Raw genomic sequence first — 27273 nt, forward strand, 5'->3', positions numbered from 1 at the left:
TGCTCCCATCTTTCCCTCTCACAGTGTGTGTGTGTCTGTGTAATTCTGTATGTGCTTCTAGTCACCAGCGGGGAGATGAGATCATTACCTGTGACTGTGAGGCTAATGTCACACACGACTTCAAAACACACATATAGACACATAGGCGCACACACAGGGCCACACACACACACACATACACACAGAGAATAAAGAGGGTTATGTGACTCTGCCTCAGTAACAAAACTATGGTGGCCGGGGGGCTCGTCTCCATTTCGATGAGGCAGCCTGTTTTACAACCTGCTTCCAACACTGGCAGATGAGAAACAAGAGGATAGAGACAGGAGAAAGGAATGACAGAAGAATGAATAGAGGAGCATCTAATTGGAGCAATGGAGGGAACCAATAGTTCTCTCTTTTTTTCTGGTGAAGAAAAAGAAGCCAAGCTACAATGTACTGAGAAAAAGGTACAGCTGCAGATATAATGTATGATTCAGAATAAGCTCATTAGCAGCAGTAGGAATGCGAATGACGGAGGAGGAGAGCTGTAGAGAGTTGTGATGGGAGGGGAGGAAATAAGTCACAAGGTGGAGATGACTGGCCTGGTCTCTCATTTACTTCTAGGACTTATAGTTCATATCATGCACCTTCACACTACTGCAACAGCATGTTCACATGTGGAGATGTTGTGGTGACCACCCCACGAGGTAATGTCCAGTTCAGTTGCACTGTTTCCAACATGTCTCCCCAAGAAAATCATTGTGTTGCCAATGTGGTATGTGCAACTTGTGATGTGCACTTCAACTCCTCTGCCAGCCTCCACGACCATAACGCCCTCCTTTATTTAAATCCGCAGAGATGTTTACGTGCATCTTCACACAAGTGTAATTACCACATAAGCTCTCCAAGGAAGGGAAATTGTGGGGGGCGGTGTGTTTTACTATGATATCATGAAGATTATCAAGGGTCTCTGTTGCTTTGTGAATCTGGTAAATTATTGTAATTCACACCATTAATACCCCATGACCTCACAGCGGGTCTATTAACGGCTCTACTAATGAAGGAAAAACATGGGCAATAATAACCATTTTAGGGTTGTGATCATGTGATATGGAATCTTTATCTGTTCTCCTTTACTCTGCCAGGTTTCAGTGGGTAAAGTAATCTATACTACAAACAATATGCTGTTACTCATTGTAGTGTTTTATACTATTTTATACACAAAATCTAAATAAAACTAGAGGTGTTTATTTAACAAACTGTGTCGACACACATTTCACCCACCACACAAAGCCATATGGTATTGTTGTGGCTTCTCCTCCGAGTCCTCTACTGCTCCAGTCGCCTGCTCTCTCTTTAATTGTCTCTTTCAATCTAATTTAGTTTTCTGTTTCAATTCCTTGAGCATCACATTAGCATTGCAGGTAAGCATAAACAGTACTAACAGTGCAATTTACAAAATGTGTGATCTCACCCCCCTCTACTTCACACTCTGCCCTCTCTCTCAGCTCCCAAACACACACACACATCCACTATGTGTCCCTCTTATAATCATGTTGCAATCATGTGTAAAAGTGTAGAAATATTAAATATTAACTTAACATTCATCCTAGGCTAGCAGAATATGAAATTAATTAATCATGGTATATGAGGCTGTCTAGATTCTTATCCTTTATCCATATCTGCCTGCATGTAGTGTGAGGATGCTTTGGAGAAAATTAACAGAGGTTAATGAGTGAGACCAGTGTGTGCTGTAAGAACAGTTTGCTGCCAATTTGTAACCTATATGCCACAAGATACCGCTTATTTATCCTGCAAACAATTCAACCATAATTTAAAAATAATACATGTATTTAAATGAAAGACTTCAAAAAGTACATTGAACCTTGTTTAAATGAGCACTTCATTTGAGTTATTTTTAGCAGGTTACATACATGCACTGCAATCAATCCCCTAACATGAAGTAGCTGTATGTGAGAATGCAAATGTTAAAGAGAAAAGGCCCAAACATTACCCAGACTCTGTGAGCAGCCTGGTACCAAGTTCAGGTTATGTTAGAATGAGCTCATAATATCCATAGGATTTAGAGAAAGCAGGTGGGCATGTTGAAATATTCTATGATGACTGGCATTGCTTCAATGTGCTGTGAACAAACTAAAACCCCAGTGCCATCAGTGCAACATACTTTCTGTGTCATGTCGTGCCTCCTGCATGCTCTGACCGGGAGAAACTTTTTTCTGAAATTAAACTGAATTTCTTCTCATGTAATAATGCTTGTTCCTCAAACAATCTACAACAACAGACGATGTCCAGATCTGATTCTCTAGGCAATGTCAGAAGTTGTTTTGTGTACTAGTCAAAGTGGTACAGTGTATAATCCCTTATTGGGAAAGAGTTTGCACCTGAGAAAACCACGATGATGATGTCATAATAATAACAGTGGGGCAACTACTGTATCTTAGCACAGGCTTTGAGAATACATATTTATGACTGAAAGCCTGCAATACAAAAGTACAGCATTACAAATGTGGGTGCTTCCCACTACAGGCAAGCAGTGACACAAAGTCTACAGACATCATTATTATGGGAACTATAGGATCCTGAATGTGAAGATCTTGACCTAAAGCTGGGCCTTAAGGTTGGGAACTTTTAAACAACTTTAATTTGAATCCCCAAACTTTATAAAGTTATGTTTCTGTCAAAATGTGAATATCATTCATTTGTGGCCAAAATGCCTAAAAACCATAATGAGAAACCATAGGGGTGGAGGAGAAACTCAATGAGGTGCTTTCAAATCCACACTTTTGGGAGACTAGCACTACTTTGCTTTAAGAATGACTCTCTCTCACTCATCTTTCTCTCTCTTTATCTCCTCTCCACCTCTATCTCTCTCTCTCTCACGCTTGATGGCCCCCCTGCATGCTCCTAATAACCCATGATGAGTCCTCCACACTTGAGCACCCTCCCATCAGACACCCGCAGAGACCTACACCCACACAAACAGACACACACACGCACGCACAGATGCTCTACCCCTCTGTGTCGGACATTCAGGGGTGTGGATGATGACAGTCATCAGTAGGGCAATTAATGGGCCCGTCCCTTGGTTATACAATACAACAGAAAAAGGGGGCAGAAAACAACATTAGCCAATATGGCTGGATCCTAATGGTATAATTAGCCTAGCATGCTGCTCCCACTTGGGCCAGAAAACCCGTGGTGACATGATGAAGATCTGAGACCAGTGAGAAGGAAATGAAAGGAGAAGTGCAATACTGAAGGAGTATAAGAATAATACATGATCCAACGAAAAGACAAGGAAGTGGACAACATTAAAGATGTGAGAACACAGCACTCTGTAATGACTGGCCCAAATCTGGTTCTGCTTTAAACTAAAAAAAGAAGGAATCAGCAATGGAGGGAGCACCACAGGCAAAAAAGTATGGAGATAGTGATAGAGGTAAGGCATAAAGAGGGAGGCATAAAGGAGAGATGGAAGGAGAGAGGGAGAGGAGAGTGGTGTAGACACAGGAGCATGCCAGTAGCATACTGATGCTGCTGTAAGACATGCAGTCAGCGTGGCCTCGGCTAAGAGCAACCAGGCATGTGCTGCAGAGGGCTGGGTTGCCTCATAATATTTATTTTGCGCGTGCACGTATCAATTATGACATTTTGTGAAAGTAATGCCATCTAAGGAAAAATGAGAGAAAACAAATATCCTTTATGTGCGTTGTCTGGGTGTAAGTGTGTGTGCATTGTGTGCTGCAGTGGCCAGTAAGTTGTTCATTATGCTGTGTGTGTCTCCTCCCGCAATGCCTCTGTTATTACAGCACTAAGCCAGCTACTGCACTAACTTTGTTGCCATACTTTAGTCCCCTGGGAGCCCCTATAGCATATTCTGCTCCTCATAGACAGTATACTGGAGACCCAACACAATCACAGACCAGTGACCAGTCACACACAGCACAGCTCCTAAACTCCTGCCAATATACATGTGACAACGTAAAGATAGTAAGTTGTAACGATGTTTTTTTTTCATGTTTGTTCATTTTATTCCAGTTGGCCTATTATAATTAACTATGCACGGTGTAGCAATCAAGGAAGTGATTACTGTGGTTCAAGTATCAATGTCATTCTTTACACTAGCATCAAATTCAATTACATTTGAAATTCTCTGTGAAACAGTGGGAATTTAATCGAGTATTGGAATAACTGCTCCCGACTGTAAAGTATAGCCAGAAGGCTGTCTGTATAATCTCTCTCCATGTCTCTCTCCCTCTTCCCGCTCTATTTGACTCTGTCCAGGAGACCACAGGAGGCCTGCTCGTCCTTTGTGTCTCACTCAATCCTTCATCTGCACCCGTCTCACAGAAAGAAAGCCAGAAATGGATTTCATTCATTAGTAGGATGAGAACAGCTTGCAGGGGGTACAAACAGTGTATTTTCCTGCATGTCTAAAAGTGTGCCACTTTTGGAAAAAATATGTGGAAAATAAAAAAAGAGCAGCCAAAATGCTCAGCAATGTTCTCCTCCATCTTTAATAAAAGGAATTGAGGGAGAATGTCGCTTTCTGTCTCCCCCTGCACCAGCACAACCTGATTACTGTCTGATGATGATGGTACTACTTCCTGACATCTAATTGAAATAATTGTGTGTAATCACTTTAAAAGACTGGCAGGAGACATGCAAGCAATGAGAAGTAGTTAAGAAAGGCAACGGCGTTTTAATTGATTCTACACAGATGCATTTGATTCCATCAAACAAGTGTAAAACCACCAGGAGACAGGCAGAAACACAACAGTGGCACGGTTCAATTGAGAGATGAATCATGGGGTAATGGGTTTAGGGGCTGTGAAAGAGAGCAGGGTTTAGGTGGATATGCTTCAGCCATTCTCTCATACTTGCACACTTTATCCCACATAATCTGTAAGAACTCTTCAGAATACCACACTGTATCCAGCTAGACTTTCCTAGAAACTGATCTTTAATACAGTAAATCACATAAACAATCCAAGTGAGGATTTTACATTATTCTTTTAGAAGAAAATAGTGACACTGCAGCACTTGCAGCACTACAGTAGAATCTTGTGATCACACAGCAAAGGCACCTTGCAGGTTTTGTTGGGATAAATTTTACAACAACAAGTCACAGTGTGGACCTCCTTGCGCAGTATTGCAGATGTTGTTTTGTGGTCCTGTGCACCATGGGGTTTCTGAAGGCCCACATCACACAGAGAGCCCAAGCTGGGGAAAGCCTGTCCACAGCCATTTCCCTACTCTTTAATCTCAGCGGCCGACTAGAGAGAGCAGCGCAGCACATTCCATTAATGTAAAGTGGGGCTTGAAGGCCTGCAATTTATTGGCTCTGCAGACTCACCTCCCCTCATCTCACTCATACTGGCTCCCGGCCACTAAATACTCCCCCTGATACCCGCCAACATGCAGCACCCAGCACTTTGCATTTTGCGCTATTTCACTTTCTCTCTCCTTTTACCTTTCTTTACTCTTATTGTCCTCTGTCTACACATCTCTCTTTATACCTTTTGCAGCGACGGTTCACTCAATAGTTATATAATAGTATACTTATTATAACCATCAAACATACAATGATCATCCACAATACTGAAACTACTGACAGGTGAAGCAAATAACATTGATTGTCTTGTTAACTGTCAAAGTGATATATTTGGCAGCAAGTGGACAGTCAGTAGAAATAAAGTGCTATATGGAGGAAAATGGGCAGGATTTAAGTGACTTTGTAAAGAGCAGGATTAAAGATGCTATGTGACTGGGTCAGAGCGTTTCCAAAGCGGCAGGTCTTGTGGATTGTTTTATGTGCATTGGTTGTAAAAAGGCAACTTGCTCGGTATGGGACTACATGGCCACTGACCAGAATGCCCATGCTGACCCCTGGCAACTGAAACCTACAACAATGGGCACATGGGCATCACAACTGCACCATGGAGAAGCGAAAGAGGATGACATGCTGTGATTTACATTTTCTGTTACATTATGTGGTGCATATGTTGTTAACCTAAAGAAGAGAGGAACCCGAATGCATTATGGGGGTCCCATCCATAAACAACTTCAAAACATACAGAACCAAAAAGATGCTCCTGACACCTTGAGAGGGCTAGTGGAGTTGTTGGCTCAGTAGTCAGAGCCATATAGCCAGCTACACAATTTTAGGCAGATGTTTTAAATGTTGTGGGCCATTGTTGAACATGTATACTTGGCCTGTACAGAAGCTCTCTCTGGTCTAAATATTCAGTACATTTTATCCCACTAGCACCCAAAGCTTCTGCTGCAAAAGGGAGCCAAGGATGACGAGAAGAGCCTGCCTCCTAAAGCGCTGCATCTTTGATTTAACAGATAGTTTAATTACTAACGAAATGACACTCACAGAGCCAAAGAGATAACTGCTGGAGAACAGAACAATTCCCTGCTGAGAGAGATGACGTGCAAGAGAAAGGTCTGCGTGTTTGTGTGTGTGTGTGTGTGTGTGTGTGTGCATGACAGAGAGAGGGAAAGAAAGAGAGGGACACAGTGGAAAAGAAATCCTGTTCTTTCTGTTGATTCTGTGCTTCTGCTCACCCTCCTCTTTCCAAAGGCTGGAATAATCTGCCATGATCTGTGCTGCTGCAAAAAGGATCACCTTCTGACTATTAAAGCTACCAGGATGCCAGGTCAGGATGAAGAACAAGCATGTAAGTCAAGGAGGCTAAGGAGGAGGCAAGAGCCAGTGAAATGCTGAAAGTGAAAATAATGTGACAGGTCTTTCTCATTAACTTAAGATGAGCTACTTGTTTGCTCAGTTATTTCAATTACTAATCAGGCTTTTTAATTCACAGTCACAGATTTTCACCAGAGCATTCAACATGTATTTGCCAATGAATTTTAGCATATGGCTAAATTGCATCCCACAGGGCATGTCAAAACTCATGTTACTTCAACGTGCGGAACACGTTGCTCTGTGGCGACCCCTGAAGGGACGAGCTTGTGATCTTTTATTTTTGTATTTAAAATTAACTGCATTTGCCTAGTTTGTGTTTACCTTAAATTTTAAAAATAGAAAATATGTGAGACACTGCTGTATATTAACTATCTTAAACTGTAGTTTACATTGCTACCCAATACAGTTCCACTTAGTAATCAAAACTGTACTATCTTTGCTAACATAGGAATCACTACAATAACTTTGTCATCACTTGGAGTTTAGTCTAAAAAAACACAACACAAAATTTGACTAAACCTTTACAGTTGTTACAATAAATGCCTTACAAGGAGGACAGGAAAGGAACTAGCATTTAGTCTAAAAGGACAAAACAAATCAGGAGATAAGAGCAACATACTGTAGGTTAATATCTAATTACAGCAGCAATGAATAAAACATCTGCATTTCCTTTCATTTCCATTGTTCAAATGCATGTTGAAAAGTCGCTCCAATCTGTCTCTTAACACCACAATTTGTATACTGGCTAAGTGGTAGTTAATCGAAAACAAAATTGAATACAGTATTAGTGGGACTATCAAGAAAGTAAGCAATGCAATATTTATGAGCTGATTAAACTGTGTACGCAGTCAGAGAAGAGCCGCGAGAGGGCCGCAATCGGCCAGTGGGCTGCCACTTACTTATTCATGCTGGGGGCTAGACGTCTCTCTGTAAATTATTTAGACCTTTTCTTTGTGTGTGTATCTGTGTGTTTGAGAGGAATGTGTGAGTGAATTATTAAGGTTATGTATATACAGCCACAGTAGGGATCCTTTTTAGAGGGGTCACTGGCCATGTTGTTGAAATAACATTATTATATTGCCACTTTGTGCTGTGTGTTTGTGTGTGTGTGTGTGTGTGTGTGTGTTTGTGTGTAAATCTATCAGTGAGAGGGGTTTTCCATTTAGTGAATGGCTCCTTGGGGATGTATTGTGGACCAAAAGGCCAAGCTGATACTGATATAAAGACTACATGAAGCGGGGATGTAGAGTGGGGGACAAGATGACAGAAAAGAAAAAAATGAAAAAAGCTAATGGTTTTCTATTAATTTCCTTACTCAAATCTATGACACTGTGCTTTCTACTTCAAGCCTAGATGGGAACTGAATGCAGGATAAAAATGAATGTCAATTTAGGAGTATTTTTTCAGGTCTAACTGTAGGGTCCTAGAGAGGTGCTGTGCATTAGATGGGTTAACACTTGAAACACAGTAGCATTACTATACACAATGCTAACTGCCGTTCTGAATCCATGTTAGTTTTTTTTTTTTTAAAGCAAACAGCCCTGGACTGAGCTGTGAATAATGACCACTTCAGCTTGTGCAAGGATATGTAAGCACTAGGTCCACTGATAGGCAGGGTCAGTGGGTGGATTAGAGAGAGTGAAGGGTGATAAAGAGAAAGTAGAGGGGGTAGGGAGAGGAAGAGGAGGATGAGGAAGGAAGGATAGAAAGTATGACAGCTTTCTTCATAATTACATCTGCTCACCTCTCTCAGTCTGAGTAAAATCGGACACAGGGGAGAGAAAGAACTGACCTAACTTAAAATACCTGCCTTGTGGCTGCATTACATTGTGAATGACTGAGCCTATGTCTCTTCTACAGCAGATTTCTGACTCTTAATTTGAAATACTGGTAAACAAAATAATGACTCTAGAAAGATGCCTCATCTCTTTGATTCTGAACTAAGCTCATAAGCATTCCGTCTTTTAGCTGAACAGACAAAGCCTTGTCAATAAAACACAGCCTGCAAAATAACCGAGAATGTGTTTGCAGAAAGAACACAAAGAGCTTTATGAAACAAGGCAACAAAGGGTAACCAGGCAAAAAGGTAATTCTGGCACAAATTTGCCCTATGGTGCAATCTAGTGTGTTGGCTATTCAAGTCCATTCAGTCATGCATAGCAGGTAAAATACCATGTAAACTGTACCGTGTAGGTTCGTACTGTTGAGAAAATTGCTGCCCTGATAACTTTCCAAATATATTACAAATCACACAGTAAAAACATAACTCAGGCCCACAGAAATAAACACAGTACTGTAGTTCTGGGTGGTGTTATGTGGGAAAAGCATAAAACTGACTTCAAACTCCTTATGTCCTAGCTCCACTAACAGACGGGTTCATTTAAGATGTCAATTTGGTCCATAACGTAGCATGGCTTAAAAGCTTCGGAGCCATCATGATGTACTGTACGTGGAGGCTGTCCTTAACTCCATTACAAGACAACTGAACAAAAGCAAGTACAATACTATATATACTATAAAAATACTATATGATTTATGCTACACTCAATAGAACAATTAATGGCTGCATAAAAGGCAGTGCTGCAATCTAAAATGATGAAATAGTAATATTCATGTACCAGCATAGTAGTAAAGGTTAAATGTGAAGAACACAACATATTTAATGGGAGAGTTGTCATGTGTAGCTTGTGTTTGTAGTTTGTGTGGGGGCTTGTGTGTTACTAGGAGGAGGGAGAGTATGGATGGATATCAAGAAACTGGCCTGTAAAGCCTCTGGGAGCATGCTTAACATACTCTCCTACTCATCATACTGCTAGATGGTCTCCATGGTAATCATTACAGATGGTTGGGTGTTGCACTCTTCGGTCCTGCTGACACCTCGGGTGTTTCCATCTCCTTTACATGCCCCCACTACATTACAGCCTCATCTTAATGAGGAACATATACTAGTTCCCCTAAAACAATGTCATGTGTCTCTTTCTATCCTTCCTGCTTTATTCATCCATTTTCCACGTGTTGGCTTGTTCTGTCTCATCCTCCCCCTGGTCAGGATCAGCAGCTTTCTGGATCCATCTCTCATCCATTCCTATTTTTCAGTCTTCTCTCTGCATTATGGCCAGGGAGAGATATTGGCGAGTGCACCAGGAGGAAACATGTCTGTGCAGATACTGTCTTGATGTTAATAGAGTAGCCAGGGCTCCTCATGGGCACAGACAAGTAGATTCACCCAGAGGTGACTGAGAGGACTAACATATTCAGCAGAAGAGATGATTTGTCTCACACCATTTTGAAGCAGAACAGGTAAACACTCTATGTGGACCCACTGCCAAAGAGCTATCAGGGGAAGCTGTGTCACTGCACTTACAAACACTTAGACAATGTAAACAGGCTAATGTTAATGAAAAGGGGCAGATTGACTTCTTATGGCTATTATTTAGCCTAGCATTTAGCCTAGTGCAGAGGAAACAGCTGCTGTCATGGGAATGATAATGAAGCTAAGGCAAACAAAGCTTGGTTAATGAGAGCTTTGAGATAGGAGAGCAGAGGCTAACACAAATGTACACACATACATATCTCATATGCACACACGCGCGCGCACATAGACACACACAGTGACAGGCTCTTATACTTCAACACTAATTAGACAGGAATGACTATATGTGGAGGAAGAGCTAACTAACCGTCCACATCAATACTGCATTGTGTGAGCCTGTCTGGGTCATTGGCCTTAAAGACACGAAGGAAGGGGGCGGATGTGGAGAGGAAGGTGGAGAGAGACAAATTAGAGAGAGGGCAAGACATGTAGGGCAGAGAGAATTAAATCTGCAAGAATGAAGATGAATTCATACCAATGCATGTCTGGGAGTGATCCACACACATGTAGTATGAGTGGAGAATCGATCCATATGTGTTGCACATTACGCAGCCACCTGGAGGGAGAGTCGCTGTCGCCATTAACTGTTTACTGCCTACACAAAATATTGACACTGAGGATATCTGATATAATAATATGTGTTCACATGAACCACACTGCACAAAAAATGTATTTGAGTGGAACTGCTGAGTTGGCTTAAACAGGTCACCGTCTCAGAGGGCTGCCAAAAAAGAAAAACAGTTGAACCTGATTTAACTTTTGCTGCAACACAATGCAGCATCAGTTCATATTGCAAATTAATGCTAGCACATACTGTTTTTACATAGTAAATTACTTTGCAGCATAAATTCAGTTATAAAATTAATGGTTTCCTGCACTGGTTGGGTGTAAAAAAGCCTTCAGACATCAGTATCTGTATGTCACCCCAGGCTTTACTGGATCCTACTTCATAATGCAATTGGTACTTTAAACATCTAGCACTCACCAATGCAGACCCAGTATAGGGATGAAATTCATAACAGTCAGCGGGTGTTTAATTAGATGACAGTGAGTTCACCAACCCTCTGTAAGCTGAATCACTAGCAACCTGTTAACAGAGAAGTTATTGAAGGGGTTATTAAAACTACGCAGGTTTCCAAAATCACCATCTCATACACTTCTCCCCATATAATTTACACTCAGCACACTGCATAGAGAAATTAGATAAAGCACATAATATTTATTGTCAATTTGTCTCATTTCTATCAGCTGTAGAGCCACTCTGTGATCATTTTCTCTCCAGTAAACTGCAGAGCATTACATGGTGGGACTGTTAGCAGAACGTAATATTTACTGTTTTTTTCATTGCATTGTGAAACATTTGCCTGAACTATACAGTGGGTTGATTTACACAAAACTCAATCTATGGACACTAAAGTAAAATGGTGGAGAATAAATGCAGTGCACTACAGGGATTGGAGACTGTAAATGCTGCTTTTTTGCCAATAAATGTCATCCGAAGCAGAGTGATATACAATATCATCATATTAAACAGGAGACAAGTGTCACGATGTTTGAAGTCACGTGCTGCAGCACACGAAGCAGAAGTGTTTGGTTTTACCAAAGTCAAAGCCTCATTCCTTCGGAAACCATCTCCATAACCCCACCAGACAATCCTGTGTCTGTCCACATCCTACACTTGGGGAATACTAAACACTGGGCTTCCCCCTCTCTGGGCTTGTCTAGATATTGGTGCCACTCCCATTTCACAAGCAGTAGCCGATGGCTGAAATGAAACTAGGTTAGGGGTGGAATGGAAAAAGATGCAGTAACACCACACATACTGTAGAGTAAACAGGAGTGTTAGCTTAATAACAAACAGCAAAGGTTTGGGGAGTGACTTCCACTCCATCTTTCTCTTGTCTGAATCCTTCTATCTATCACATCTCTACCTTCCATTTTCTTCCCCTCACTTCCAATCTTCCAATCTTCCTTTTTTGCAATCTATGGTCTTTTTTATCTTTCTCTAGCTCTCTATATCTCTCCCTCTTTTGCACACTCTCCCCCATTCTCCATTTCTCACTCTCTTGTACAATCAATCAATTCTGAATTACTCATTTACGCTGTCTCTCTGTGCTGCATAGTCTCTCTGCCACAGAGGACTCCGTTAATTTTCTCCCCTCCCTCGCTCTCCCTTTCTCTATACTCTCCTTGATAGAATCAGATGCCATTTGTCTATTAAGGGGCCAGAGGGATATTTAATAAAGGGCCTGTAATAACTGTGTGTGTGGCTGCATGTGTGTATTTGGGAGTGGCCATTTCTGACCAGGCAGGTGAATATTCTTCCATTCTCCACCTTGATGAGGAAATTAATATGTCCAATGTAGCGACTGATGAAAAGTCATCTCAATGCCAATGGTGAACATCGCAGTTAATTTTCTATTTAGCTACAGTAACTCTAACCATCTCTAATTGATTAGGTGATCAAAAATAATTGGTATTAGACCGCAGCTATAGATTCATTTGTGTTTTATGAATACTAATTGACCCTAGATGGCCCACACCTCCCCATTCTCCAGTGCACTTCCTTTCCTCTGCAACTCTTACTGGACCTACAATGTCGTTGTAAATTCCTACCATACCTACACTCTCACTCACTGACCTGCGTGTTTGGGTAGTGGTATACTGTGTTCCTATGTATTTGTGATTAGATATTTGTCTTTCAGCTACTTTACCCCTCAGCCTTGAAAATGGAAACAGAACAATTCTTTTTGACATCCATATGTGTGTGTGTATGTATTGAGCACTCGTATGTACCACCACTAGTGTCCATGTCTATTTGCGAAGCAAATTAGAGCAAGGAAAGCTGCAGATCTTGGGAATGAATGTGAGAGGAATCTAAACGATATAAACAAGCATCATTTCCTCAACTCACATTTGACATTTATGAGGCTGGGTAAAAAATAGAATGAAAAAAAGATGTGCCCCCACCTCCACCCCATACTCAGCCTCTGGCACTAGTTCATTCAACTCAATCACACGTACATGAATACAATCATAAACATATACAGAGTAGACACACAAAAAAGGCAGGCTTTCTTACACATGCACACACAGTCACCTAGAGTTCACTTCATTTGGGGTGATAACAGAAAACAGTTGTGAAACAGATGCCCTAGCTACTGTATGTCCTAGATGTGGAATGAAGCTTATGCGATATTGATTAAAAATTATCAGAGACCAATGCTTATGCTGCTTCTCCATCAATAAGCTGGGGAAAATTTCCAAGGAATATTTTCTGTTGTACCTTGGCTGTGTTGCCCAACACACATAGATAACACCAGCACCCCCACAAGACTAAACTGAACTCTTATCAGTGCTGTTTCCTTTCGGTGGCTGTGTGTTCATGGCAGAAACACAGAAAAAGAGTGCAAGTATAAACATTGCAAGACCCAAACACCTACCTACAGCAGCCCTGCAGAGGCTGAGGCTATGAGGCTGTCATGGCAACCATTCTGCAAAGGTGTGATTGGTCAAGGAAACAATATGCAGAGAGAAACGTTTGCTTAGAGAAGGTATGTAAATTTTCTGCGTATAACAGGCACATGTGATTGAAACACAGTCACCACAGGGCGCGAACACACACACACACACACACACACACACACACACGCACGCACACACACACACACACAGAGACTAGCAGTTGATGAAGCAGAAAACATGATGCAAATCATACCCTAAATAATGAGTAAAAAGAAACACATCGTGACAAATCAAGGCAAACATCGATTAGTTTGTGTCACAATATAGGAAATGACAAGTTAGCTTAGATAACCTACATAAAAAAAGAAATCACACCCAGACATTTAATTAAAAATATGCAAATCTGCACGCAGTTTGGAGGTTATCAAATTCAACTTAACAGCAAAAAAATCTTTGCTGACTACATTTCAATTACAGACTTCCTGCATATTCTTCTGCAGCTCCACTGAAACAGGAGGGGTGGGCTGTCAGGAAGGCGTTGTCTTCCAGTGGTCTGAAATTAAACATCTAACACACGGTTCCTCTTTACTAAATGACAATTGTTTCTGCTCCTGCAGCAAACAGAAGACACTGAACATCAACATTATTAATTATGAGTAAAACGCTCCAACCTCTCATGGAGCTTGACGAAATACCTAATGGGAAAATGATTACTGAGAACGTTTTTTTTTCATAGGAGAATCACAAGTAGTTTTGTCTTGCAGTCTCCCATTGCTTTTGCAAAGTGAAAAAACACTCATCAAGTGTGCAGGGATGCGATCTGTTTTGCTTCTATGAAAAAAAAAGGCGGTGTGATCATATCTCAGGTCCTTTTGCCTCTGAGAGTCTCCTGTGTCCAATTAGAGTGGAGAGAAATTCAAACTGCTCAGGGCTTGAAAAGTGATCGATCACACTGACCCCATGTGTGTAACATATGTAACTTGTCAGGCTGTAAGCTTGACAAACACATCAGCTAACACGTTTGTTGACCTCATCATTCCCCAAACAATCCCATGGTGACTTAAATATTTGGGCTATGGATAGTTTAGTAGACTTGCAATGACAAAGCTGTCACTGTATTATGGAGTAGAATACCAACAGCTTTACATTGATAATTTAGGCTCATTTGATCCTTTCCTTGGCCTGAGTATAAATTAAAAGTGGACATTGCACCATGTGGTTTAGTTTACACTAGTGAGATAAGGTTAAGATCTATGCAAATTTGCTGTAGTCATTAAATATCCACATGGAAAAGGTATAGCACTCTGGATCCCTCTGCAATATCCTAATTAATCATTCATACTGCACATCTACATATTCAAATTACCTGAGCTTAAGTTAAAGTAAAGAGAGGAGAACTGATGGGAGAATAAGTTCCAGGAAAGATGACTGTATAATGTCAAATCATTTTTTTCGAAGAATAAATGTGGATTTCTATATTCATTATAATTATGTTTTTTTTTTTAAATAAAAATGGTTTTGTTCTGAAATCTTCTCCTGGGGCCTCTGACTCGCCCAAACAGCTCTATAGTTAGCAGTTAGCCTGTGACCATGCAGCGCCGCCTGAATTAGCACTTGGGTCTCCTGGTTACTCAGAAGAAGCTGTGTGCTGTCAGAGCCACAGCACCAAAGTCTTTATGGCCACAGCTGACAGACTCCAACCTCTGCCCTATTAGTGAACATACTGGGAGCCTGTGCTCTCTTCTTTCTGTCTCTGTGTGCCTCATCTTAGAGCCTTGATTAGGGCTTCAGGGAAACAGAAGACAGAGAGCATGGTGACAGACGGAGACAAAAAGTAACAAAAGACAAGAAAGCACGAGCAGAGGAATAAGAGGGGAAAGGAATCAGGATATTTCCAATATTTCAAAAAAGTATTATGCATGGGTTAGTTTCTTTTATCTAGGGCTAAAATACCAACTATATGAGAGGAATGTGATGAGAGCCAAGCTGTGTTAACCATGTTTTACTAATCACAGGTAACACCCCCCTTTCCTCCTCCCTGCCGTCCATTTGTTACCTACTGGTACCTCCCAAGCTCAACACAATCAAAGCATCCTGGAGGAGCTGGAAAGGGTTATAGTATCAGGACTATCGCACAGAGGATTGGGAGACGAGGTTCTAATGCCAAATTCACAAAGGTTTTATCATTTTCATTTGAGGTTTGTGGGTGGGGGGTGTTGTATTGAACAGAGTTGTATTAAAAACATAATAACCTTTTAACAAACAAAAATCTTTTCCTTCAGCTCAGTTTTCTGAATTCTATTCTGTTGACTTATCACTTGCATTGTTCCGACACAGACCAAATATCTGTTTAAATGCATGTAGAGTTGAATGTACTGTAAGCTTTTATTGATCATTGTCATGTGTTGGCACAATTAGGTAATTGCACCATGCAAAATATGTACACAAGCCTTGCATGTGCTTCTTTGAATCTGGAACGCGACATGGCTACATGAGCTCTTGATGTGTGACGTGCTATTACTTTATCTTAATTGTGACAACAACACACAAGCAAAGCAAGTGCTACTTACACATGAACTTTTTAAGGGAGAATAACATCTCATTTTGGAAAGAATCAATGCAAAATTTGCATATGTTCACACACAGCACATTTTGAATATTTACATACTCAGAGGCCAAATTGTGTTCATTTTTTTTAGTAGCACCAAAAATTTAATAAACATAACACAACATTCACGCATTTAGAGCGTGAAGGGATAAAGAAAATGTCATGTAACCACAATGTCTACAACTTGACTCCTGCCCAGGGGGCTTGTATTGTATGTGTATGTCATACTGTAACCCTCTCTGTCCTTTCTTTCTGTCTCACTCTAAACTGTAAACTACTCCCAAATACTCGACCAGCCTGTTTCAACCCCAACAGCAAAGGTTAACTGGAAACTATATGGGGGGGAACTCAGACATGAAGGTAGTGGGAGCAGGCGTAGGAGAGTCTGGCTTGGATGTTGACTAGGTGGGCTGGCTGGCTGATGAGCAGAGAGGCTGGCTGTCAGTGTGAACCTGTAATTGAGGGTGGGTGTGAGTTTCCCCCACAGATTCCCCATATTCTGACAGCTGTTCACACAGAGTTGTAGTTATCATCATCTGCTTGAACAGGTTGAAATCCTGTACATCTCTCTATCAGCTACTTTACACAGACGCAATGCAGTGCATGTACATGTAAGACTAAACAAAAAAGAATGAGTGTATTTAAAAATTGTACGTTTAGTTTGAAACAATGTATAATTCAGGACTAAATGCAAAAGCAATGTGTGGCTGTTTGATGTACTGTAAGATGTAGTACCGTGCAACATGGACTTTTCGTCTGACATATCTGACCTATGAAACCCACAACAAAGAGACACACAAATTTAAGATGCACAAAGAGACATTCGTCTTAAAAAAGCCGTTTTGTTATGGGATAAAAAATCCTTCATTTTCTATTTCGATCCATAGCTGAGTAGTGTGTTTGGTAAAGTGTAGCTCCCCAGGGAGTCTGTGCCTGTGATCCAGCAGTGCTGCAGGTTGAAAGGGAACTCTGCCAGTGCCTCAAATCCACCACTTCAATAAACTAGACTTAAATGTATTTCAGTTTACCATTTGCTCACTTCGCGCTGGCATTTCAAAACTATTTCACAGTCATCTCTTTCTTTCTGTCCCTGCTTTTTGCCATCACTTTTCCATGTTTTCTTTTCTGACAAGGATGACAAGGCTTGTAGCAGTTTATAAACCTGCCATTCTTTTGCTTTGTTCTCTCCCATTCTCCACCTTCTCTAAAAGCGAGGAGATTTGTGACTAACCCCTGCTCTATTAGGTTCTATTGACTTTTGGTGATCAGCACACTTTGTCTGGCCAATGGAAAAACCATGTCGGGCCTGGGCTGTCCCCTAACTTGCGCAAGCACACAAACACATTGCAAGAAATTCACTTTGAAAGCTTATAACAAATCTTCTGCATGGTAGGTCACCAAGGCCCTAAGGGCCCCTCATAACTGACACAGTCGTCCACAGATGAGGCTTGCCAGTAAAGCGCAGAGTGGTAGCTATGGTTGCAGAGCTTTTAGCGGGAGGCGAGGGAGCAGCAGCAGGGTCAGGTTTGGACAGAACCAAAGACATGCTCCACTGGACCACACAGACAAGCTGCTGTCGCTCTAATTAGCTACAGACCAGGAATGAAAGCCCAATACACTACTTTCATATTAGCCTCAGCTTTAAGGACAATAGAAGCTGAAGGACCACAACAGCAAAGCAGACAAGAATTAATGATAGCCATTATGGCTGCCAGCAACCACAAACCGTTAATTTCAAATCAGGTTTTTACAAGATGGGTAATTAAGGGCTAAGTACACCAGGCGGCATCTTCTGGTGTGTTATAATTTCGCTTTTAGTGTGAAACATCTGACAGTGAGTTTCAATTTTAGATTTCAACCTCTACCTCTAATCTTTCTTGACTATGGCTTTAGGCTGTTTGGCAAAAACATTTATGTTCGTTTGGTTTAATGCTTTAAATTAGCCCACATCACGCTGCTCTCAGTATGACCTGTTTAATGCATCTTGACACCAGCAATTCTCTAACAAGCATCTGAGTGTGTGCAGACATGAGTTGTTTGATTCCTCCACATTTTTCTACTCCAACAGGGGAGTTCAAAGCCTCATATTTGGTGAGGATATAAAAAGGAGTTGGAGAGCCCAGGAGAAGGAGATTTTTTTATGCTGACAGTGAAAGGATTTAAAGTAGTCTGTGTAAGGAGGTGATGTTAATTGCCACTGATTCCTCACCCTCTCTGTTTCTCCTTCACATGTACAACATTTGGCAAACCAATTTGCACAGGCAGCATCAAGGAATTCCTCTGTGCTCTCAAATAATATGCAACAAAGCCAGAAAGGCTGAGCTCAGAGTCAAAATAATGGCTGGACTTAGGGAATATCTCATCACGTTTTCTCCTTCTGACCCGCAACCACATCGAAAAAACAGAAACCAGTAGATGGAAAACTAAGAAATCTCTGTCTACTTAAAGCATGTGCATGCTGAAATATAAGCATAATGAGAAAGAATGAAACAATAGAAGAGGAGACATTTCCAGAGGAAAGGGTGGAAGCTGGGTCTCAGCAATCAGAAAGACGTAGAAGCAAAGAAATCCTGGAGGTGTGGTTCTCCAGGCGCACGACATTCACCAACTCTGACAGACGACTTGGTGCGAATGACGTTGGTGGGAGATCAGGGATGAATAAACTCAATCTGACATGGTGATGAGCCCTAACCTTTCATGATGAGAGGAGGACGATGTAGAGACAGGACTCGCATGGCTGTGAGGGTGGCTGGGTGACACAGATGCAGGAGAAACATGGGAACCCTTGGATGCATTTGAGCCTGTGCATATGTGGGTCATGTGGGGTATGTGCACTGGGATACTCATACCCAGACATCGAGGTACAGTTTGACCTCGATGACAGTTAGACAGTTTGTACAGTTCCGCCCATGCGGATCGAATATGTTAATCTTTTTCATATATCAATACATTCTAGCTCAAAAAGCTCCTGGCAAGTTCCTGGCAAATTCATTATAGACCATCTTTTTCTGGCTGCATTGTGTCTTTAAGCTTCTCTGCTTCTAACTCTCGTCCTGTCTATTTTAATGTAGATGTCAACATCTAAGTCTCTGTCCCCATCTCTTCTCCATCCAGAAGAGAGGTATGGGAGTCAACGTCTAGAGTAGTCGGCATGAGTCCATATCAGCTGAAGGTAAAACAACAATGTCATCGGCCGACAATAGCACAATCAAGCACACACATTAACATGCATGGACATACAAATTCTGACTGACGAGAACAGATGAGCACATTGTTGCTTTTAAGATGCAGATTTTGTGTTGACTGAGCAGCTCTGGCACCACAGAGACACTGGCCAAGGCAATTCATTAGTGGGAGAGGGAGAAACACTCTATCCATAAAAGATTCACACGTATGTACTTTTCATCAAAGGAATATCTGCAAACGAATGTGTATGCTATGGGAGTAAAAAATGTGATGTGCAAAATCGACGAATGTGATACAAAATGATAACAACAGAGTCCTATGAAGTATAAGCTCTCCACTTGCTACACTTTACATCCACTGTGCTAATTAATACACAAGCAGGAGCATTTAAAACCATTAATCAGGCTTTTAGGAGGGCAGTCCGGGCATTAAAAAGGTTATTTGTCTAATAGATATAGAGTGTGTAGTGAATTAGCCAATGAGCTGAGGTCTGGTAAGAGCTTTGCTGCTTCTTAGTAAACCATTGACCTTCCTGATTCTCAGCTCGCACCACTTAGAGAATAAATTACAAAAGAGTCACACATACTTGTAAATACTAACAGGAAAACAGAGAGAGAGAATACAGCAGAGTGTGACAAGCCAGCAATGTAATGACACAGCAGAAGTTTGAGAACATTCTTTTATATATTTCTTCTTGAGCAGGGTACTGTTGTCTTAGAAGTTTTTTAATTTAATACTCAGAAGTCTATATTTGACACTTCTGAAATATGCAATTTTTTTCACCTTTTCATCTGAAAACCAAGTGAGTAAGAGAGAAACATTATTGAGAAGTGAATAGGGAGTTCTCATCATTAGTGTTTTATTAAAAAGCAGTCTTTAGAGTTACTGTGCATGGTTGTTGAATTTTAACGAGTCCTTACTGTGCCCTAGATTGCAATCTGGAAGTTAAGATATATTCAGGAGGAAAACAGAAGCAGTGAAAAGAAGGTAAGGATGGAAAGCTAAGCGAACAGAGGAGACAGATGAATGGAAAAACAAAGAGAAGCAGAACAAGAAACAGAGGAAAGGGGAAAGTCAGGAAAAACAGAGGAGAAAGTCTTTCAGAGGGTAGGTTTCAAATGAGCTCTTTAGTTGTGGGGTGATGAGATAAAAAGAGGAATGATGACATAGTGGTAAAGACCTGAAGAGGCGACTGAGTAGGAGAATGAGAGCAAGACTGGTAAGATTTAAGAAAGAGAGCAGAAAATGGGCTGTGGGTTAACTGGGCCAGTCTCTTTCAGTCTGTGTTTATATCTGCCTACAGTATGTCCTCTGTAGCAGCTTTCCGTCTGTCTGCGTCTTACTGCCTTCCAGTATGTCAGACAGCAGACACAGAGTCGCTGCTGTAAGCTGTCACGCTGACATGTGTCACATTCTGATGTCACATCCCTGTTGTGATCTTATTGTCTGAATGACAGCTTGTTCTCTCCGACATCAGCGGGACGCACGTCCAAAAAAAAAAAAAAATACACACACATCCACATACACTCACACAGATACACATACAGTAATGCGGTGTTTACCCTGAGGTGGAGTGTTACACAGCCTTGGGCAGGTTTACATGTAAATACAGCTCACAGCAATGGCAACAGTGAATTTCATCATCCTGAGCTTCTCCTCCCCGAGCTTTTAATGTCTACAACAAGATACACAAGGTTACTCCTCAATCACTGAGCAGGAATGTCACAACAAGGGTGGGATTCAGAGGCAGCAGCTACCGGTGACCACAAATGCATAAGGGGTTTAAAGCTGCACTATATTTGTAATAAAAATGGAATAAATAAGAAATGTGAAAGGAGATTTCTTTTTAGATTTTTAGAACTCACAAACCTGGTCACCTGTAGTACTGGCAGAACCAAATGGCATTTGGATAAAGTTAATGCGTTGGAGCATGTAGAAGCTAAACAGCCAGACATGTTCCTCAGGAAGTGGTGGATCCCAAACCAGAATTAAAAGAGAAACCAATATCAGACTTTTCATCTTCCCCTAAAGGGAAAGTCCACCATAAAAGTCTGTTTACGGGTGATGGGGAATACGAATGAATGTGTGACAGATGTTATAGAAAACATTTTGTCACTCCAGAAGGAGCTGTGTGATATTTGACCACGAGTAGTGTGGAGTTTGAAAGAAGAACTATTACCACAAATCTATAGCATGGTCCTCATCTCAGCTCGAGGGGTTGAGGCTGCATTAGCCGCTACAATCGTAAAATAACTGAATTTCTAACGGATTTGTCGCAGGGTCAGTTTCACTGCAGATAATGTAAATTCCAGGTTTTGAAAGGGAAGAAAAATGTGTGGAATAAAAAAAGATGACATTTCAGGTTCTGATATTTATTGATTTTTTTTTATTGTTATGGTCCATTGTGGGTATAACACACATAATGCTAAAAGAAAAGAAAAGAGAGGGAAACTGCAATTTAAAGTCAGCTTTGCTTTTACACCACCAAAAAAAAAAAAACATACAAACTCACCAAAAAAGGACAAGTAGCAAACATTTGGTCTCTCAACTTTCTGAATGGCAGTAATTGTGCTTTGGGTGACGGACAGGATTTGAGTGGCAGAAATGAGTGCAGTGGAAAAGGTCGTTTAGCTCGTTATGACTAGCAGGTAGCGGCGGTTAGGATGCAGTAGCCTTGATTGGCCCATTGAGCTCCAGCCTTGTTGATTCCTCTATTGTTTCTGCTGTGGGGCTGAGATATGCTGAGCGATTTTGACAGCTTCATGGGGCGTACCACTTCTGTGAGTGTTCACACACACACACACACACACATACATGTGCTGGCCCCCCCAGATGTCGTGAGTCAGTGTTTCGGAAGGCTCGTTGCAGTTTGACGCCCATTTCTCTGGCTAAACGGGTTTGCCTTTCAAATGTCAGATCACAGTGGGAGAGAGTGAGGCAGCCTTCTGACGAGCCTATGATTGTTTTCCCAGAAAAATGGAATGAAAAGAGAAGAAAGAGGGAGAGGGCGAGAAGCAAAGGGAGAAGATGACTGCTTTCCATTATTAGCCTGGCTCATTCTACCGACAGAGGAAACAGTAAGGCTCTCTAGTTTTGTTGATCGATTCCTCCGCTCAGGGATGATGGCCAGCACAATTCGCTCTCTATCTCTGCATCTATCAATTCCTTTTCCTCTATTTTCTCCCTCTCTTTTTTATCCATCTGTCATTTGTATTTGTATTATGTTTTCTCAGATAATTGCTTTTCGCTGCAGATAATTCTTGAAGTGAAGTCCTTTGCCGATGAACAAATTGTCATAAAAAGTTATAAGTTCCTACATTACAGCTCCCGTGAAATGGAATCCAGAGCTCAGTTCATGGCACGTGATAAAAGCGAAATACGACTTGGAGTTCTACAACTTGAAGGGTGAGGGTGTGTGTCATCGTGATGGTGGCGCTCGCCCAGAGCCCAAAGGCAGCAACTGATTATACATGCTTTAAGGTCACAGCAATAAAAGCCAAAGAAGCACTGATGAAATATGATTTGAGTCAAACACATTTATTACTCTACTTGCTGTAAGTTACTAGGAGTACTGACATTTAATTGAAATTGCTAAGCATAGGGATCTCTACAACAATACATCTCCCTGTGCTTAATGTGCTTCTGCAGTATAGACATAGTGAAAAGAATTCACTATATAGTGAATTGGAAAAAAGTCATCGATAAATTAAAACACTGCACTGCTGGCACATAATTAGAAATAAACTTCACAAGACATTTAAGGAATTAAAAAATTATTACAGTCTACTACAGTGCTTTTGTATTTTATTCCTCCTTTATCCTCATTAAAGTCTTTTATAGAGTAAATAGGTACATTATTTATCAGCAGTGTTCACTGAATGAGTCTTGAAAGTGATAAACTATATACGGTTTGGTGATACTTGCAGCACTGATACTGGCACTGCATCTTTAAAAGTGCTCATTAAAAAGGAGCAGCTTTAGCATCTTGAATTAAAACATGATAACGCTTTCTTTAAAAGGCAGGAGTTGATCTGAACAGAAACGCATAAATCGCACTGTATAATTGAAGGGGGGAAAAAAGAAAAGCGATTTCCACACCACCCATAAGCAGCAAAGTGGTTTGACTAGTTGACATTACAATTGTAGGAATCGTGCTGTTCTTTGAAAATAGTTTCTGATACAAGCAAACTGATCACAGGCAATGTTTTTGAAGAATTACTTAATTAGAGTAACAATTTCAATAAACATAGACATTTATCAAGCAGGAATGTTAAACTTCTATTGGATTAAGCTTCCTGAATGTGAGGATTTGCTTCTTTTTTGTCTGTTATATTATTGTTTTTTATTGTAAGACCTTTGGGTTTGGGATTGTTGGGTGCACAAAACAAGATTTCACCTTTGGCTGTTGATTAAACCATGGCTTTTTCTTTCATTTTAGACATTCTACAGACCAAACAATGAACCGGCTGATTGAAAGAAGAGTGAACAGATTGTTAGCTGCAGTCCCGTTAATTCACTGGTGGATGTACAGTCTGACATGATTATATTGATCCTGTTCTGCCATGTTTGTATCGAATCGTAGGGTTTTCTGTCTGCTAAGGTGATGGTGTAAAGAATTCACAGGACGAAGCTCAGAGCAGAAAGGCCATTCCTCAATGTCAGACATTCATCATCCCAACAGACACTTACACAAAATCACTTACACATGATTTCTAACTTCATAATACAGACTGACAAACCCAAATCACAGTCAGGCAGCAAGTGGAAACTTAGAGAGAACCAAAGTCCCAGGAGAGTTTAGGCATACAACACAAAACCCCATTGCACACAATCACCTCCTCCTGCAAATCAGACAGGAAGGGTGTGTACACCCTTCCCATGTGGTCAGCACAACAGAGACAATACTGTCACTGACTGAGTTGACTGTGATACGAAGGTGTTGAAAGGTAACATTCTTGCGGGACTTTTGTGACCACAGCAAAATAGTATTGCATGTGCACAAACACACACATAGTCATGAACATACAGATACACAATGTGACGTGACAGGCTGAGAATCTCAGCGACAATGTGGGATCCTCAGCACATCAATAATGCAGCGCCTCTGACAACTGGAAGAATCAAACTCCCCACATAGTCTCTCTCCATCATCCTTCTCTCGCGCACATTTTCCCTCTATCTCTCCCCGTGTCACCATCCCTCCCTTTCTATCCCCCAATCTATCTCCGCTCACTTCGTTACCCTCTCGTCTGCTATAGCATGAAGATGGAGTGTGAATTAGAAAGCAGGCGAGAAAAAACAAACAAACAAAAAAAAAACAGCAGCGCAACTGTTGTTCAGACAACTTTGCTGGAAAGTATTGAGAGTGACACAAAAACACATTTGGCCTTATGGGATAAAAACACTATCTAAACAGCCGAAAGAGATACGAGCGTGTATATTTGAGAACTTGTGTATAGGTTTCTGTGCATATTCATTTGGGCTGTTAGCTGCAGACCTATTATTCATTTAGCCAGCTTGTCATATCAGTTACATACACAGCAATGTGCAAACACACATACACAGTGTGATACACAAATGTCTGTCATAACCAAAGAGCAGCATCTCTTGGTGGCACAGCAGCCATCTGTAGCCATGACAGATGAGAGCTGCTGGAGACACTGGAGTGTGTACATACAGACACAGAGAACAGAGCCGGAGGCCTGCCGAGTTTGGATGTCACTGCAATGGCTGTCACCAACTGCCATGTAATTGTATTGCCACATAAATCTGTATTGTCTGGTTCCCTCTGTGTGTGTGTGTGTGTGTGTGTGTGTGTGTGTGTGTGTGTGTCCCTCTCTTTGTCAGCCTCTCTCCTCTGCTTTGGCTGTTTCACAATCCCTTCACTGTCCCTTTGCACTGTCATTTTTGTTAAAATGTTGAGTTAAAGAACAGTTCAAGAATTCCACTTCATCAGAACACTGGTCTTTGCTTGATATTCCTGTTGATATAACAGCGAGCTCACCAAGTTGATCATTGGCACCTGAGAACACATCCACATTTCAATGTAAAAAGACATCTAATGAAGCAGGAAACCCCAGGCAATGACATTTTGACCCAAACTAGAGCCTCTAAGTGACTCAGATCTGATTTTTTCAAGCAATTGTGAACAAACCTACATCTGAATATTGTTCAATCTGTACGCAAACTTGTCAACAGAGTCAAATCAGATTTCATGTGTTTTTTAGCATCTGATGTCTGTGAACAGGTGCATTTAAATGGTTTTCATTAGTCACTGTCCGCTTCTCACAGTGTGGGAAAAAACAGGGTCAGACTAGATGGAAAGTCGAGAAGTTTCAGATTTGTTGGACATTTATGAAGAAACATCTGTTAAGGACATTGGAAAAGTGAAATACGTGGAAAAGTACGTGGCTCATGTGTTGGATACATGACTTTCTGATATGAATGTGAACATGGATTTCTGTGAATCTAACTAGAAGAAAATCTGAACTCAGCATTAAGGTCTGTATTGTAAACATATCTTTTTGCTCAAACTGCTTCTAACACCCATCAATTGTACAGATGGACATTTGCCCTTTGATTAAAAAAACAAACAAAACAAAATGGTTTAGACAGTTTCTCCAAACTTGTCTGACCAAAAAAAAAAAGAAAAAGAATTTTCCCTTACAATGGTGGTTTATAATGTCTTCCTAGAGAAATGCCACAGAGAGAAATTCCCGATCAGCCATTGTACTTCTGTCTTTTACTTTCTCCCTCACTCATTGCAACCTTCTTTCCTAATGGCTGAGACACAGCCAACCATGAGACTGGTCACAAAAGCTAATGATGCACAGCTAACAAAAGACTTTCTCCTTTCTCTGAACAGTTCATTCCAACTGCTACACCTGCAATCTAAATGGATCTGACAAGTGCACGCTCAAGAACACACACACACACACACACACACACACACACATCACGGACATCAACTCTTCCATATAATGCTGACAGCCAGTATTGCCCTGCAGAGAGATATTACTTAGCTGTATTGCATTGCTTGCACTTGCAGCTGGGAAAAGCATATTACTCACAAATGCCATTTAGGTATGAGACTGTGGCAGGCTGCTCCACGCAAGCTGTGTGGAAATAGTTTTCCTCTAAGCCCTCGTCCTGTGACCAACTGCTTCAGTGCACCACATGGCATTCACGCAAGTCACCACAGTGCTGTATTGGCACTTCAGTCACACTGAGAGCGACTCTTTTCAAAGGTTTAATTCTGTAGGGCCCATATTTTTGAGTAATAGTTCTTTCCGTGGTGCTATTGGAAATGAGCGCGAAGCTACGAATGAGCAGATTTTATACGTATTTCTCTCCTGCTGTGATGGCAGTGGTGTGTGTCGGGGGGGTTGTCTGAGGAATCTGGGGTGAGTTTATAAATTCCTTTACACTCAAACACACATGGACACATTTCCTTGCCTTTGAAGGGAAGTGTCACGCGTGATGCCACAATCTTCTCATAAAACGGGAAACCAGAAAAGAGGATTGGAGCATGGAGGGAGGAAAGAGCCCCCCTCCCCCTCCCCTGTGCTGGCAGGACAGGCCAACAGAGGATGAAACTGTTTCCCCTGGAAGCGCCTCTGTCTCTCTCTCCTTCTTTTTTCTGTGTCACACTTTCTCTCCCCTTTTCTCTCTGCCCACCCTTCATGCTGCCGCTAGAGTCCCATTGTCCTTTATATCTGCTCTAGTCGTTTTGTTTTCCGTCTCCATCCCATCTTCTCTGTGTTCTGTTTACCTTCCATTAGCAAGTCTAATGTCAGGTTTTCCTGGATGCCTCCTGCATGGCTCCCAGCTCTGCACTTTCCAGGCACTATGACAATGTTTTCCTCAAGCCCCATTAGTGCCTTCTCACACCACTAACAGCCATGCAGCACAGAGATGGACTGGGGGGGG

At 41.3% G+C, this 27273-nt stretch overlaps 1 protein-coding gene across 1 annotated transcript in view; it reads right to left on the reverse strand.

The window, feature by feature from the left end:
* Positions 1 to 27273, reverse strand: part of dab1a (DAB adaptor protein 1a) — a 167192-nt gene that overhangs the window by 72684 nt on the left and 67235 nt on the right. The window lies entirely within an intron of this gene.

The sequence above is a fragment of the Channa argus genome, chromosome 8, assembly GCF_033026475.1.
Source record: "Channa argus isolate prfri chromosome 8, Channa argus male v1.0, whole genome shotgun sequence".
In the NCBI taxonomy this organism is placed as follows: domain Eukaryota; kingdom Metazoa; phylum Chordata; class Actinopteri; order Anabantiformes; family Channidae; genus Channa; species Channa argus.